Consider the following 17,681-nt stretch of genomic DNA (forward strand, 5'->3'; position numbering starts at 1 on the left):
CAGTATCCTTAATTCTGAGAAAGATTTATGTATGTTCAGTACTATACACTTGAAATTTGGGGAGACAGTGTACTAATATACAGTAAAAATTTTTTTTAGTATTTGTTCTTTATTTCATTCTGCTAACTAGCAATGTCAAATGAAATATGTCCTGCCCCTTGCAGCCCTTGTTACTTAAAGCTATATTTTATTTTTTAAAAGGTATGTTTACTTAATTTTTTTTTTTTTTTTTTTTTTTTGCGGTACGTGGGCCTCTCACTGTTGTGGCCTCTCCCGTTGCGGAGCACAGGCTCCGGACGCGCAGGCTCAGCAGCCATGGCTCACAGGCCCAGCCACTCTGTAGCATGTGGGATCTTCCCAGACCAGGGCACGAACCCGTGTCCCCTGCATCGGCAGGTGGACGCTCAACCACTGCGCCAACAGGGAAGCCCTTAATTTTTGTTTTTTTTATATTTTTTCAATATATTTGTGTGTAAAATAATAGTATAATTTGAAAACAAGGCTCAGAGATCATGTTCTTCCTCAACAGGTAAAAGAATAAAACTATGTTTTATCTTTAAAAAAAGCTATATTTTATTGTGCCTTAATGACAAAAAGCAAATAATAGAAAAGTGTATTGTAATTGGCAGTATACACAGTTGCCACAAATCTCACACACATACACATATGCACACTTGCCAGCTCACCCTGCCGTAGCCACAAAAGCAGCAGAGTTTGAACTGCAAAATTATAATCAGGACTAGGGACATTTATATAGCACCTGAGAGACGTCCACGTTCTTCTAAAGAATGAGCTTACTAGGACTAGGGACATTTATATAGCACCTGAGAGACATCCACGTTCTTCTAAAGAGTGATCTTACTAGGACTAGGGACATTTATATAGCACCTGAGAGATGTCCACGTTCTTCTAAAGAGTGATCTTACTTGATCTTTAGCCTTTAGAGATAAATACTTACATCCAAGAAAATAAGGTTCAGAGGCATTACTGAACCGCTTGGTGTCTAACTTCCAGTGAGTAGCAGGGACAGGCTAAGAGCCAGGTTTGCCATCTCCAGATCCCGGGGGCTTTCCACTCAGCCTCACTTCCCGCCAGCCCTGAGCCAGCAGAAAGTGGGCAGGCATGAGGGCAGGGATGACAACTGACTGTCACTCATTTGAAGAACTCCCATTCCAACATTATAAGCTGGTTTATACCAGTGGGGCATCAAGCGTTCATTACTCTCTATGTGCTTCTGAAATCTTGGAGGCTGCTTAAACTAAAGGAGCCACCACCAAAAAAAAAGGACTGAGACATTCCAATATGCCCTATATGCTCTAGAAGACAGCTTCAACCCAGCTCTAAGAATACCTTCAGCCATTTTAGTAGTTACGACCAATATGTTTAGAATCTAGTTTCTTCTGCTTGAATTCATATGACGAGGTAAAAACTGGCAGTTTTCAACAGGGCCTCTTTCGGAAGCCTTTTCCTTCCATCTACCGTTCACGGGCCCAGAGCCCTCTCCTCCATCAAAAACATTTCTAAGAAAGCCTCTGGTAGGTATTCTTGATGTGAATGTAAGCCCAAACATTACTTATCCCAATGACATTTATTTTTAATGCTTTATCTCCAATTATGGAAAGGAAGCCTTCGTGGAGGACAGAGGGAATTCAGGCATTAAAGAATATACTGGGAAGTTGATTTTTCAAGGTGAAGATCTCTCCTGCAATCTTACCATATACCTGGGACTGGGCAGCTCCCTCAAAGCTCCTGATGTTCATGTATGTTTAAAAAAAAAAACAAAAACCTAATGCAAAGGAGAATCCAGGTGACTCTTTTCCACTAAACATAAGACTATGGAATCAAGCATGCATTTTCAATATATCTCTTTCTCTTTCAGAATCTTCCCACTTTGAAATTAGGAAAAAGTGAACTGAAAAAGCAGCATTATATAGTATACTACAGGAATTAACTTGGAGTCCCCATGAATGGGTTTCAAAGGTGTCTTGAAATAGTATGCAAAATATTATGGGCATGTGTGTGCAATGCCTTGTGAAGATGATTTATAGTTTTCAGCACATTCTCAAAGAAATTACTAATCTAAAAAAGGTTAACACAGACTTCAGAATTGGAAAGACCTAGTTTTTATTCCTAGCTCTACCACTTTCTAGCTGTGTGACCTTAGGCAAGTCAATTAACCTCTCTGTACCTCACATCCCTCACCAGAAGTCCAAGTATTATTGTAAGGATTAACTGAGAAAATACATACAAATCACTTTGAGGAAAGCAAAGCATAAATGCTAGGTAGCTGGTTAGTATTATTACTAGCAGAGAAAAGGATTAGAGGAAATTTAAGAGGAAGGAAGTTTTCTTATCCAGATGCAGAAGGAGGAGACTGAGGATCAAAGCCACAAATTTGGCAGAATTTACAGTTTGCTTAGGGTATACCTAGTTATCCTTGCAAAATGTTATGGCTGGAAGGAGCCCTATAGTTCCCTCATTTTATAACTGAAGAAGATGAGACCCAGAAAAGAGAGGTGTTGCCATATCATAAGATTAGAGACAGAACTTGGACACTGGATTTTGGCCCTACTCCAGGCAGCCAAGAACAAACAGAAGCTGCTACTGAGATACTGTTGTTATCCAACTACAAACAAAACCACTCAGCTTCACCTGATTTACAGATGTTTTTCCTCCCTTGCAAGAGGACCTTTGGTCCTGGGCATCATTAATCAAGATGTCAGTGTATTTCAATTCTAGTTCTTCCCCCTCTGCTCTCCTTGCTACAGAAAAAGCAGTGTGCATGGGTAGATTTCTGATGGATTTAAATATGTCATTGTACCTGTTTTAACCTTTGAAACCAAGATTCCCACTAGGAACTGTTAGAGAGAATATCACGAGCGAGCACATTTCTATACCAGCTTTCACTTGGACACAGAATGGGTGTAAAGGAACATTAAACAGCCAAGTACTCAAAGATGAAATTGGTTCATAATTCCACTTCCTTTCAAACATGAATACGTGTTACACTGGAGATTTAGAAGAAATGAACTGGTAAAGGACTTGAGTAGGACTTAACAAATTTAATTTGGCCCAAACTTTGGGTTTTATTAACCAGAATATCTTGTCTTTCAAGGGGATTTAATTAAGGTTACTCATCACCTCATTCTTATTAAGGAAAATGTCAAAGTTTGCTCTGAGTTAATTCCAACAAAATTATGCTTGTTTTTTGGCCAAGACCTAACCCCAAAACTACTGTGAACAATTATACTAATTTTGAAATGCTTATAAATACATTTTACTATTTCACTGAAATATCCTCGGGAAGTTATGTTTTCCCTGGCATGCTAATGCCACTCAGAGCAGTAGGGAAAGTTTAAAATGATAATATGAGGATTCAGTCAATCAGCTGACCAAAAATGTTTGCATTTTTATACAAAAAAGTGGGAGAACTTTCCCTTAAAAAGCTTTTTTTTTGTGGGGGGGTAGATTGGGAGTTTGGGATTGACATGTATACACTGCTATATTTAAAAGAGATAACCAATAAGGACCTACTGTAAAAAAAATGTTTTAATAAAATAAAAAGGGGGGCAAAAGCTTTTAAACTTGTTTGAGAATATTAGAAAACAACATATGAAAAAGCAAATAACGCAAGATAGCAAACACTGGTGCTAAATCATGGATCAAGAGAGCAGGGAGGGCTGAGAGCATCCAGGAAGGCTTTACAGCTGAGAGAGGAGATGTGTGCTAGGCTTTGGGTCACTGGTTTTAAATTAATTGTGAATGAGAATAGTTATGAGTCTAGAATTTGTGCTGTAATGTCTAGCTGGTGTTGTGATATAAGGAAAACATACTCATCTTCTTAAATAGATTCAGTTTGGAATAAGATTTTTTTTTTTACTATCTTTGACTAATAAATCTATAAAAATCAAAATAAAACAAACAACAGAACCTAAGTTTGATGATAAATAAAAATCACCACATTTGATTTATAAAATTAAAGCAGAGACCATAAAATTCTATTAAATAAATACATACTCTTTATTAAGCCTTGTGCTTTAAGCTTCAGTACATTTCTTCTGGAAACCTGCAACACATTTATGGAATTGCATTTTAAAACATGTATTCAGCCCTTTGCGTACCTCCGCCAAAAGTCTGAAAGTTGCATGAATACTTCAGTCTTTTCTTTTCCTCCCCAGGGAGAAGCCAGGAACTCAGAGTTTTCTCCTGATTATGCCACAGAGCACCAAGGGGAGTACTAGCAAGATATTGCAGAGGATGGAAAATCCCTTCTAATGGCTCATGAAACTTGTCACAGCCGTGTGTCTGACAGAGGCTTGGTGCTCCGGCCGGGTGTCAGGCCTGAGCCTCTGAGGTGGGAGAGCCAAGTTCAGGACACTGGACCACCAGAGACCTCCCAGCCCCACGTAATATCAATCAGCAAGAGTACTCCCAGAGACCTCCACCTCAACGCTAAGACCCACCTCCACTCAACGACCAGCACTCCAGGGATAGACACCCCATACCAAACAACTAGCAAGACAGGAACACAACACCACCCATTAGAAGAGAGGCTGCCTAAAATCATAAAAGGTTCACAGACACCACAAAACACACCACCGGATGCAGTCCTGCCCACCAGAAACACAAGATCCAGCCTCATCAACCAAAACACAGGCACCAGTCCCCTCCACCAGGAAGCCTAAACAACCCAATGAACCAACCTTACCCACTGGGGACAGACACCAAAAACAACAGGAACTATGAACCTACAGCCAGCAAAAAGGAGACCCCAAACACAGTAAGTTAAGCAAAATGAGAAGACACAGAAATACACAGCAAATGAAGGAGTAAGGTAAAAACCCACCAGACCAAACAAATGAAGAGAAAATAGGCAGTCTACCTGAAAAATAATTCAGAGTAATGATAGTAAAGATGATCCAAAATCTTGGAAATAGAATAGAAAAAATACAAAAAACATTTAACAAGAACCTAGAAGAACTAAACAGCAAACAAACAAGGATGAACAACACAATAAATGAAATTAAAAATTCTCTAGAAGAAATCAATAGCAGATTAACTGAGGCAGAAGAATGGAGAAGTGACCTGGAAGATAAAACAGGGGAAATAACTATCACAGAGCAGAATAAAGAAAAAAGAAGGAAGAGAATTGAGGACAATCACAGAGACCTCTGGGACAACATTAAATGCACCAACATTCAAATTATAGGGGTCCCAGAAGAAGAAGAGAAAAAGAAAGGGACTTGGAAAATATTTGAAGACATTATAGTTGAAAACTTCCCTAATATGGCAAAGGAAATATTCAATCAAGCCCAGGAAGCACAGAGAGTACCATACAGGATAAATCCAAGGAGAAACACACCAAGACACATATCAATAAAAGTATCAAAAATTAAATACAAAGAAAAAATATTAAAAGCAGCAAGGGAAAAATAACATACAAGGGAATCCCCATGAGGTTAACAGCTGATATTTCAGCAGAAACTCTGAAAACCAGAAGGGAGTGGCAGGACATATTTAAAGTGATGAAATGGAAGAAACTACAACCAAGATTACTCTACCCAGCAAGGATCTCATTCAGATTTGATGGAGAAATTAAAACCTTTACAGACAAGCAAAAGCTAAGAGAATTCAGCACCACCAAACCAGCTTTACAACAAATGCTAAAGGAACTTCTCTAGGCAGGAAGCACAAGAGAAGGAAAAGACCTACAATAACAAACCCAAAACAATTAAGGAAATGGTAACGGGAACACACATATTGATAATTACCTTAAATGTAAATGGATTAAATGCTCCAAACAAAGACATAGACTGGCTGACTGGATACAAAAAGAAGACCCATATATGTGCTCTCTAAAAGAGACCCACTTCAGACCTAGGGACACATGCAGACTGAAAGTGAGAGGATGGAAAAAGATATTCCATGTAAAAGGAAATCAAAAGAAAGCTGGAGTAGCAATTCTCATATCACACAAAATAGACTTTAAAATAAAGACTATTACAAGAGACAAAGAAAGACACTACATAATGATCAAGGGATCAATTCAAGAAGAAGATATAACAATTGTAAATATTTATGCACCCAACATAGGAGCACCTCAATATATAAGGCACATGCTAACATACACAGAGAAGTCAACAGTAACACAAGAATAGTAGGGGACTTTAACACCCACTTTCACCAATGGACAGATCAACCAAAATGAAAATAAATAAGGAAACACAAGTTTTAAATGATACATTAAACAAGATGGACTTAATTGAATTTACAGGCCATTCCATCCAAAAACAACAGAATACACTTTCTTCTCAAGTGCTCATGGAAAATCCTCCAGGATACATCATATCCTGGGTCACAAATCAAGCCTTGGTAAATTTAAGAAAATTGAAATCGTATCGAGTATCTTTTCGACCACAATGCTATAGACTAGATTTCAATTACAGGAAAAACACTGTAAAAAAAATACAAACACATGGAGGCTAAACAATACGCTACTTAATAACCAAGAGATCACTGAAGAAATCAAAAAGGAATTCGAAAAATACCTAGAAACAAATGACAATGAAAACATAACGGCCCGAAACCTATGGGATGCAGCAAAAGAAGTTCTAAGAGGGAAGTTTATAACAATACAGTCCTACTCAAGAAACAAGAAAAATCTCAAATAAACAACTTAACCTTACACCTAAAGCAATTACAGAAAGAAAAACAAAAAAACCCAAAGTTAGCAGAAGGAAAGAAATCATAAAGATCAGATCAGAAATAAATGAAAAAGAAATGAAGGAAACGATAGCAAAGACCAATAAAACTAAAAGCTGGTTCTTTAAGAAGATAAACAAAATAGATAAACCATTAGCCAGACTCATCAAGAAAAAAAGGGAGAAGACTCGAATCAACAGAATTAGAAATGAAAAAGGAGAAGTAGCAATTGACACTGCAGAAATACAAGGATCATGAGAGATTACTACAAGCAACTATATGCCAATAAAATGGACAACTTGGAATGGACAAATTCTCAGAAAAGCACAACCTTCTGAGACTGCACCAGGAAGAAATAGAAAATATGAACAGACCAATAACAAGCACTGAAATTGAAACTGTGATTAAAAATCTTTCAACAAACAAAAGCCCAGGACCAGATGGCTTCACAGGCCAATTCTATCAAACATTTAGAGAAGAGCTAACACCTATCCTTCTCAAACTCTTCCAAAATATAGCAGAGGGAGGAACACTCCCAAACTCATTCTACGAGGCCACCATCACCCTGATACCAAAACCAGACAAAGATGTCACAAAGAAAGTAAACTACAGGCCAATATCACTGATGAACATAGATGCAAAAATCCTCCACAAAATACTAGCAAAAAGAACCCAACAGCACATTAAAAGGATCATACACCATAATCAAGTGGGGTTTATCCCAGGAATGCAAGGATTCTTCAATATACACAAATCAAACAATGTGATACACCATATTAACAAACTGAAGGAGAAATACCATATGATCATCTCAATAGATGCAGAGAAAGCTTTTGACAAAATTCAACACCCATTTATGATAAAAAACCCTGCAGAAGGTACGCATAGAGGGAACTTTTCTCAAAATAATAAAGGCCATATATGACAAACCCACAGCCAACATCATTCTCAATGGTGAAAAACTGGAAGTATTTCCACTAAGATCAGGAAAAAGACAAAGTTGCCCACTGTCACCAATATTATTCAACATAGTTTTGGAATTTTTAGCCACAGCAATCAGAGAAGGAAAAGAAATAAAAGGAATCCAAATCAGAAAAGAAGAAGTAAAACTGTCACTATTTACAGATAACTTGATACTATACATAGAGAATCCTAAAGATGCTACCAGAAAACTACTAGAGGTAATTAATGAATTTAGTAAAGTAGCAGGATACAACATTAATGCACAGAAATCTCTTGCATTCCTATACACTAATGATGAAAAATTTGAAAGAGAAATTAAGGAAACACTGCCATTTACCATTGCAACAAAAAGAATAAAATACCTAGGAATAAATCCACCTAAGGAGACAAAAGACCTGTATGTAGAAAACTATAAGACACTGATAAAAGAAATAAAAGACGATACAAACAGATGGAGAGATATACCATGTTCTTGGATTGGAAGAATCAACATTGTGAAAATGACTATACTACCCAAAGCAATCTATAGATTCAATGCAATCCCTACCAAACTGCCGATGGCATTTTTCACAGAACTAGAACAAAAAATTTCACAATTTGTATAGAAATACAAAAGACCCCAAACAGCCAAAGCAATCTTGAGAAAGAAAGATGGAGCTGGAAGAATCAGGCTCCCTGACTTCAGACTATACTACAAATCCACGGTAATCAAGACAGTATGGTATTGGCACAAAAACAGAAATATAAATCAATGGAACAGGATAGAAAGCCCAGAGATAAACCCATGCACATATGGTCACCTTGTCTTTGATAAAGGAGGCAAGAATATACAATGGAAAAAAGACAGCCTCTTCAATAAGTGGTGTGGGAAAACTGGACAGCTACATGTAAAGGAATGAATTTAGAACACTCCCTAACACCATGCACAAAAATAAACTCAAAATGGATTAAAGACCTAAATATAAGGCCAGACAGTATAAAACTCTTAGAGGAAAACATAGGTAGAAGACTCTTTGACACAAATCACAGCAAGATCCTCTTTGACCCACCTCCTAGAGAAATAGAAATAAAGACAAAAATAAACAAATGGGACCTAATGAAATTTAAAAGCTTTTGCACAGCAAAGGAAACCATAAACAAGACGAAAAGACAATCCTCAGAATGGGAGAAAATATTTGCAAACGAAGCAACTGACAAAGGATTAATCTCCAAAGTATACAAGCAGCTAATGCAGCTCAATATCAAAAAAACATACAACCCAATCCAAAAATGGGCAGAAGACCTAAATAGACATTTTTCCAAAGAAGATATACAGATTGCCATCAAACACATGAAAGGATGCTCAACATCACTAATTAGAGAAATGCAAATCAACACTACAATGAGGTATCACCTCACACCAGTCAGAATGGCCATCATCAAAATATCTACAAACAACAAATGCTGGAGAGGGTGTGGAGAAAAGGGAACCCTCTTGCACTGTTGGTGGGAATGTAAATTGATACAGCCACTATGGAGAACAGTATGGAGGTTCCTTAAAAAACTACAAATAGAATTAGCATATGACACAGCAACCCCACTACTGGGCATATACCCTGAGAAAACCATAATTCAAAAAGAGTTATGTACCACAATGTTCACTGCAGCCCTATTTACAGTAGCCAGGATATGGAAGCAATCTAAGTGTCCATCGACAGATGAATGGATGAAGAAGATGTGGCACATATATACAATAGAATATTACTCTGTCATAAAAAGAAAAGAAATTGAGTTATTTGTAGTGAGGTGGATGGACCTAGAATCTGTCATACAGAGTGAAGCAAGTCAGAAAGAGAAAAACAAATACCGTACGCTAACACATATATATGGAATCTAAAAAAAAAAACAAATGGTCTGAAGAACCTAGGGGCAGGACAGGAATAAAGACGCAGACGTAGAGAAGGGACTTGAGGACAGAGGGAGGGGGAAAGGTAAGCTTGGACGAAGTGAAAGAGTGGCATGGACATATATACCCTACCAATGTAAAATAGATAGCTAGTGGGAAGCAGCCACATAGCACAGGGAGATCAGCTCGGTACTTTGTGACCACCAAGAGGGGTGGGATAGGGAGTGTGGGAGGGAGACGTAAGAGGGAGGGGGATATATGTATACATATAGCTGACTCACTTTGTTATGCAGCAGAAACTAACACAACAATGTAAAGCAATTATACTCCAATAAAGATGTTAAAAAAAAAGATGTATTGAATTTTAGGGTAACCGCATGAAACAGTTATGAAATATTTATTCTTATTTATGGTCTTGTGGCAGACATAGAAATATGCATGCCCTCAGATTTCCAGCATAAGTGTGAACTAACTTTCCCTGAGGAAGATCTGCTAATTATTCACAAGTCTAAGTTTATCGGGTTGTATTCTATCAACAAAATAATCAGAGGAAATGTATTTTATGCTGATTATTTTCTTCTGTCCTGATTTCAAAGTCACACAAATGTATCATCAGAGATACATAGTTATGGAATAGAATAAAACAGGATTCCTCATAACAACTAAAGTCGTAATAACTCAAATTGGATGCTGTGTCTAAAAGCATCTAATTCTCTAATCAAAATGCTGTTTTCTTCAGACTTTTCTCATTGAACTCATTTTCAAATTCTTTAATAATATTATTACTTTTCTCTATACCCTGTGTTCATGGTTTCCTTCAAATTGTGATGTCTATGATAATCCTCATTTTCCATGCTATTATTGCTATTTAAAAACTACAGCTGGACAATCTAGTAGACTAGTTGGGCCACCTTGAAAATTAATGCTCCCATACTGAGCTCTAAATACATTAGCACATGTGGCTAAGGTTCAAGCGTACCCAAAGATCTTCCATAATATGTGTCATAAACTACCAAAGTTATTTTTTCCATGTCACCCTTCCCAAGTCTTAACCAAGAGTATTCACACGTAAATATTTTTAAACATGTGCCTGATCTGAGATTTTTAGATCATCTCCCAAAATCATAATGAAAATATATTAATCATTCAACAATCAAAAAGTATTTATTTAGCACTTGGAGTGTGTGTGTGGGGAGGGGGAGGGGTGGAGAGATTATTACTCAATAATTAATATCGATTTTTTTCACATAATTGTGTCTCTTACATATCTAAAATTAGCCTTCCAAACATTAAACATTCTTTTTATTTCATCCATTTTTATTGGTCCATGATACCAAATATTCTTACACAGCCTAGACATTAATAATAGGAAAAACTTTTCCACTGTTAATCACCGTACTGACCCATACTCCCAGGACACTTAACAACTAGTATTCAGATTCCCTGAGAAGATACACCCTGAGGAAGACACATCAGCCAAAAAAGAGTTTCCAGCCACAAATCTGGGCTTTGGGAAAATAAAAAAATTTAACATCCTCATACCCAGCAACAGAGAAATCAGCTTCATTTTCCAGTTTTCTGGAATTTGGAATATACTGTGGGGGGTTGTCATGTGATCCCATATAAATACAAAATAATCACATTGCAAAAACTGGACCAAGTTACACTTACTTGCATAGTACGTTCCAAAATTAAAATACATATCAAAGATATTGAGGAAAGTTGAGAGCGGTCTAAAGCAGTAACTATCAAAATGTTCTGGCTTGACTCAGAAGAGAAAGACAAATTTTACATCATGACGAATCATATATATATATATATATATATATATATATATATATGTATATAACTAAAACCAAGTTTCACAAGATAGTATTTATCCTTACTTCATGTAATTCTATTTCACTGTTTTAGCTCTTTAGTTCATCAAATTGATTTCACAACAACTAACCACTAACCACTGAGAGCTACTTCTTGAAAAACAGCCATCTAAAGATCAAAGAGGAAAATATTTACTCTTTCCCAGAAACAATGCTATTTGATCTTCAACTGGTACTTATTTAACCTAAGATACGTTACAAATTGAAAACTACTCAAAGACGTTATAAATTGAACGTTTCAGGCTTTAACACACAGTTTATTAACATTAAGATCAGATCCTCCAAGCCCCAAACTGTTGATGTCAGAAGTTTAGTTCCACTCAGGGTTCCCATTATCAAGAACTTCTGAAACTCCTAGGGTGAGTTTTGGATGTACCCAAGGATTAACCCCAGCTCTCGCTCACTGTCACAGCCAGCCAGACCCTGGACTCTACAGTTGCCACTTTGGTACCTCCTCTGCCACTGCAGGCAGAGCTTGTTATGCTCCAGCAGTGGGAGACAGAGAATTCTTTCCCTCCTACACCTATGGAACAAGGGAGAAGTCCAGGCGGAGAGTCAGCTGAGACAGGTCCCCCGCGTTACACCCACAGCCCTTTGCCTTCACTGGGTACCCACACTGCCCAGGTGGCTGCTCAGGATGGGTTCCAGAACCGGGAACACACTTTACCACACACCGTTACTCCCCTCCCCTCTGCTCTGAGGCAGTCTCCTTGCCCCAGGATGAAGGTGAACCCTCTTTCAAGAGCTCCATCATCCCAGGACTTCCATAGTCCTCAGTCCTTCAGGCACATCGGATGTGACAACCCCAACTGTGGAGAGGATTCAAGCCTTTTCCCCAGGAAGCCCTTCAGACCCCATGGGAGTCACTGGGCATCTGGATTTAACTCCAGATGTTAGGCACATCTCAGTCTGGGTACAGCCCAGTCAGAACGTCTTGTAAACAGAGTCTCCGTTCAACGTTCTATCTTTGAGAATCAGGCGCAAATCGAAGGTACAGACACAAATTTCACCTGGAGAGTGGAATTTATCTCAAGGGGGTTATTTGGGGAGCTGATTCCAGCAAAGTCACTTCAAGACTTCTATTTGGCATCCAGCCACATCTTTTAGTCTAAGCCTTGCCTCTTTCCTGCTATCATGTTTCCAGGAATACAAATAATATTCTCTCTAAGAAGACTGTTAATCAGGAAGCATGGGTATCTAATTTGCCTATTTAGCACCCAAATACATTCATCCAGACCAGAAGTTGCAGTTAAAGTCAAACCCTTTTAGGTTCTTGGTCTGGTTTTCCTGCATAGCACAGCCTCTGAATCCAAAGGACAAGGGGGAGGAGAAGGAAAGTTTCTAAAAATGGTTCAGCTGGCTTCTCATACTTACTCCTAAAGAATATCTGGAAGCTAAGAAGCAAAATATGTGGATTACATTTTCTATTTAAAAAATAATGGAAAAAACTACATAGTGTAATATATCGCATTATTTCCATATTTTAATCTTAAACTGAGATGTTTTTATTTATTCACTTTCTAGAACAATCACCAACCCCCACCCCAATTTTGGGAACTTTATAATAGTGGTTTGTAGTTCACCCTGGGGGTTACAATAAAACTTCCCCTAAGAACTTGGAAATAAGGTTGGTAAGAATAGTCTCTGATAAACAAACTTTAAGATCAACACAATGACCAGAAATTAAGCAAAGTAACCGTTAAAGAAAAAGAGCAGTTCCAGGCCCTCTAGGTCATGGACCAAAATCCTTGCCAAAGAAGGAGTCAAACAGAAAGTGGGGTGGGAGGAAGACCAGCACAGCTACCTAGGCAGAATAGACTCCCCCAGGCAGACTCCCCAGACAAGACGTCCAAGATTCTGAATCACACGCAGACTCTCCCTGACGGGAGAGTAATATCCCAAATGCACTTGGGCCTGATTCATCCGACACCATTGTCCTAATTCAATCCTCACCACAAAGGCTTCCTCCTGTGAATTCCAGTGCAAGCCTGCCTATGGGGAGAGAAGGCACTGACCATACAGATTTCGACTCATCTATCCAACCACATATATGAACTGGTTTCCACCAAATGCCCAGCCCTTGCCCTAGGCAACAGGGATACAGTGGAGAATCAGACATTTGAGGTCCTTGGAGCTAATACAAATAAATAAATAAGGAAATTAAAGCTAGTGATAAGAACTATTACAGTAAAGGAAACTCTAAACAAGACAAAAAGACGACCCTCAGAATGGGAGAAAATATTTGCAAATGAAGCAACTGACAAAGGATTAATCTCAAAAATATATAAACAGCTCATGCAGCTGAATATTAAAAAAAAAAACAACCCAATTCAAAAATGGGCAGAAGACCTAAATAGACATTTCTCCAAAGAAGACATACAGATGGCCAAGAGGCACATGAAAAGCTGCTCAACATCACTAATTATTAGAGAAATGCAAATCAAAACTACAATGAGGTATCACCTCACACCAGTTAGAATGGGCATCATCAGAAAATCTACAAACAACAAATGCTGGAGAGGGTGTGGAGAAAAGGGAACCCTCTTGCACTGTTGGTGGGATTGCAAATTGATACAGCCACTATGGAGAACAGTATGGAGGTTCCTTAAAGAACTAAAAATAGAATTAGCATATGACCCAGCAATCCCACTACTGGGCATATACCCAGAGAAAACCATAATTCAAAAAGACACATGCACCCCAATGTTCACTGAAGCACTATTTACAATAGCCAGGTCATGGAAGCAACTTAAATGCCCACCGACAGACGAATGGATAAAGAAGTTGTGGTACATATATACAATGGAATATTACTCAGCCACAGAAAGGAACGAAACTGGGTCATTTGTAGAGACATGGACCTAGAGACTGTCATACAGAGTGAAGTAAGTCAGAAAGAGAAAAACAAATATCATATATTAACGAATGTATGTGGAATCCAGAAAAATGGTACAGATGAACGAGTTTGCAAGGCAGAAACAAAGACACAGATGTAGAGAACAAACGTATGGACACCAAGGGGTGAACACAGGGGATGGGGGGGAGAACTGGGAGATTGGGGTTGACATATATACACTAATATGTATAAAATAGATAATAAATAAGAACCTGCTGTATAAAAAATAAATAAAAATTAAAAAAAATCTATCAAGGCATAAAATATTTCCGTCGCCTCCCCCAAATTCTTTTATGTTGCTTTTCCTTGCTCTCATCACACTGTTCTGGTTCTTTTTAACCTCAGATTAGTTTTCCCTGTTCTAGAACCTGATATAAATGGAATGATACAGGATGTATGTACTCTTTTGCATACTTTTTGTTTTGAGTTTCAACCATGTTGTTGCAGATATCTGCAGTTCGTGCTGTTTTATTACTAAATAGCAATCCATTTGTACAAATATAACACAATTTTCTTATTTATTTTCCTCTTGAAGGATACCTGAGCTTCTGACAGTTTTTTGCTATTATTTATAAAGCTGATATGAAAATTCTTAAACAAGTCTCTATGAACATATGCTTCCTTTTTCTTGGGTAAATACCTAGGAATGGAATTTCTGAGCTTATGGAATATATATGTTTAACTTTTGAGTAACTGACAGACCTTTTTTCAAACATGGTAATAGCATTGAAGAATTTTTGCCATTAACTGAGCTGAATAATGGACTAGATGATGGCTGGGGGAGGAGATGGGTGTTTTAAGAACAGGGGTTAGGAATAGCTTCTTTGAGAAAGTGACATTAAATATAAAACCAGAGGGGGGAGCCCACCCTGAGCATTTTCCAAAAGAATCTCTCAACTAATTTTTTTTTAAGTTATACATCAACAGGATGGCAGAGAAAACTGTGATGACAAGATTTAGAACAAGCAATGTGAAAGGGAGTCTGAGGTGCGTAGACGAGTTAGGTAAGGGTAGCTCCTTTTATGTGCTTGCCTCTCACGGAGCAGAGCACAGGCCCCTCCTCGCTCCCAACCCCTGCTCAGCCTTCTCCCAGGTTTGTGCCTCCAGATATTAGAACTTGGCTGCGCCGCTGGCCGACTGCTTGATGAGGATCCAGAATCTGCGAGGCAAAGCTAGAGCTAGGCAGAGGCAACAGGAAAAGCTGTGAGGCAAGAACCAGACTAACATTTCTTTTGAACTTTCAATCCGCTTGGAGCTTTATAAACAAGGGGAAAGTAACAGGAGACGCGGCAAGAGAAGCAGGCAGGGGCAGAAGCACAGGAAGAGGTTTGGGTTTTATTGTAAGCCAACAGGAAGCAAGGGAGTTACACGACTGGATTTACATTTTTAAAAGATCCCACTGGCTGCTGTGTAGAGAATAAACTGCAGGGTAGTAGAAGAGGCTCTAAAAGTGGCCCAGGCAAGCAGTGATGTGGCTCGACTAGGGTGGCAGCAGTAGCACAGGGGAGAAGTGAATGGATTTAGGGCATATTTTGGAGCTGGATCCCCAGGACTTGTTAATAGACATATATGTGGGGCATGGAATCACACTTCGGCTTGGCAAAAAAGTGGTGCCTTCTACTGAAGTTGGGAAGATGGGGTCGGGGAGGCATTCAGGGCTTTTCAATGGGCATATCAGTTTGAGATGCTCACTAGAGATACAAGATGTCTCTTAGGCAGCTGGGGCTCCTGGGAGAACACTGGGATGGATATATAAATTTAGAAATTATGTGCGCCTAGATGGTCCTTAAAGCCATGGCATTCCCATCCCTGCGATGGTTATTTTTCATAGTAAATTAATAAACTGAATAATTCACCAAGGCATGCGGCCAAGCGGGGATGCCCCATAGGAGATAGCTGGCCTTTCCCCAGCTGGGCCTGCCCCTCTGCTTTGCCATACACCTAACTTAAGAGCTGCTTCTACAAGGTTGTTTTGTTGTTGTTTTGATTCCACACATAAAATTCTGTGACCCAGTTCCCCTTTATTCTTGTGGATCAGTGTGGAAATCTGAAGAACTGACATGTATTTAAAATCTTTTTTTTTAATGTATCAAAGTGCTTATTTGGTTAAATTAAAAAATGTTAAGCAAATAAAGGGAAAACTTAAATAAGCAGATTAGGAGACCAAAATTAAACCCTTGTGTTAACAAGGCCATAGCTCATTGACCAGAGCTTGTCGACTTTGGCCTCAATGTGGAAGGGCTCTATTATTATAGAATATTCTAGAACATTCAGAGAACGTTGGTTAAGTCACTTGATGAAATAAGCATCAAAAAAGGAATGATAGAAATCCTAGAATTAAATTAACATAAGACAGTTTCACTTCATCCCTTTAGCTGCTATTGATGAACTACTATGTGACTACTGTGCTGACTTCCTGCCCTCCTGGGGCTCCTTTCTCAGCAGGGGAGACAGACCACACTGTGGGACAGAGCTGAACGGAGGCAGTGAGATGCCTTTTGAGTGAGGTGAGAAGGTGACAGGCAGTTCCAATGAGAAAAAGAAGCAAATTGCCCCACAGGGGATTTCTCAACACTAAACATAATCCCGGTTGACTGCACAAAAACTTTTACATTCCTATTTGGAATTAAAATTTAAGTTTTCACTTAAGTACTATATTGATGTAATTAAATGAAGGTAGTTGACACACTGTTTTCAGGTGCCCTTAGCATTTTTAGTGGAATCTTCTAAAGATATTTCCATTCCCCCCATTCTCCTTTATCGTTTACCACCTTTTCTGTGTAGATCTGAAAGATTTGAGAGAGCAACAGTCATCTTTCCTTGCAAACCCAATCCTGCATTTCTTTTAGGGAGCCACATAAGTAAGTGCAACATTAGAGGGAATGGAGGAGGGGGTGGGGTGCTGCGGAGCCCCCTGACTCCCATCTCACTGCAACCCGGAGGAGCTGGGGAGCTGCTCCTCTGATTAAAGGGACTGTGCTGCAGGAACTGAGAGACACCACTCCCTGCTGCCACGGTGGGGAAACCAGTCGGGCTGGCATTCTGTTAAAGCTCCGTCCGTTAAAGCGGGCTCCTAGCCACCTCTGATACCTTTCATGCTTGCTCCTTCCCAAGAACCCGAAGAAAGAAGGCCACCCAGGCCTGCTCAACCTGGGAGAAGCCCAGCCACCTTGGCATTCTGGCCCTTTTGTTTTTTCTCTCTCTCTTCAACCCCCTCCTTCCCTTTCTTGGACACTCTCTCTCATGGGGCGGCTGGGCCCAGGATCTGCTGAACCAGCCTGGGAAGGCTAAGCCAGCTCTGCTCTAGGCTTTGGGGCACATAACGCTCTCTTAATTGTCCTTTCCTCTCACGCTG

At 39.0% G+C, this 17,681-nt stretch overlaps 1 protein-coding gene across 1 annotated transcript in view; it reads right to left on the reverse strand.

Moving 5' to 3' along the window:
• The window catches only part of AKAP6 (A-kinase anchoring protein 6), a 373,547-nt gene that overhangs the window by 354,623 nt on the left and 1,243 nt on the right, over nt 1–17,681 (reverse strand). The window lies entirely within an intron of this gene.

Source organism: Lagenorhynchus albirostris, chromosome 1, assembly GCF_949774975.1.
Source record: "Lagenorhynchus albirostris chromosome 1, mLagAlb1.1, whole genome shotgun sequence".
Classification (NCBI taxonomy): domain Eukaryota; kingdom Metazoa; phylum Chordata; class Mammalia; order Artiodactyla; family Delphinidae; genus Lagenorhynchus; species Lagenorhynchus albirostris.